Source organism: Nannospalax galili, unplaced genomic scaffold, assembly GCF_000622305.1.
Source record: "Nannospalax galili isolate Female #2095 unplaced genomic scaffold, S.galili_v1.0 scaffold450, whole genome shotgun sequence".
NCBI classification, from domain to species: domain Eukaryota; kingdom Metazoa; phylum Chordata; class Mammalia; order Rodentia; family Spalacidae; genus Nannospalax; species Nannospalax galili.
In genome coordinates this window covers 3,336,296-3,336,703 of record NW_008329134.1, presented here as the reverse complement: position 1 = coordinate 3,336,703, position 408 = coordinate 3,336,296, and the positions used below count along the sequence as shown (strand labels likewise).

The 408-nt window shown below is 41.2% G+C and overlaps 2 long non-coding RNA genes across 4 annotated transcripts in view; both read right to left on the bottom strand.

The window, feature by feature from the left end:
• The window catches only part of LOC115070286, a 1,624-nt gene extending 1,385 nt beyond the window's left edge, over positions 1 to 239 (bottom strand). The window contains exon 1 of the long non-coding RNA XR_003849470.1: positions 198 to 239. This is a non-coding gene — a long non-coding RNA (uncharacterized LOC115070286). The remainder of the gene's footprint in view (positions 1 to 197) is intronic.
• The window catches only part of LOC115070280, a 123,593-nt gene that overhangs the window by 115,279 nt on the left and 7,906 nt on the right, over positions 1 to 408 (bottom strand). The gene's annotated exons all lie outside the window — the stretch shown is intronic.

The window sequence follows — 408 nt, the reverse complement described above, 5'->3', positions numbered from 1 at the left end:
TTCCACCATCTGTAAATTCGTTTGGAAGCACAAAATACCCCTGGATAGCCAAAGCAACCCTGAGCACAAAGAGCAACGCTGGAGGGATTACTATACCGGATCTCAAAGTATACTACAGAGCCATAGCCATAAAAACAGGATGGTACTGGCACAAAAATAGACACATAGATCAATGGAACATCAATGAAGATCCAAACCTGAGTACATGCAGTTTCAGCCACCTGATATTTGACAAAGGTGCCAAGAACACACAATGGAGGAAAGACAGCATCTTCAACAAATGGTGCTGGCAAAACTGGAACTCCACCTGTAGAAGAATGAAACTAGATCTTTATCTTTCACCTTGCACAAAAGTCAACTCCAAAGGGATCAAAGACCTCAATGTGAAACTGAAAAAAGTATTAGAAG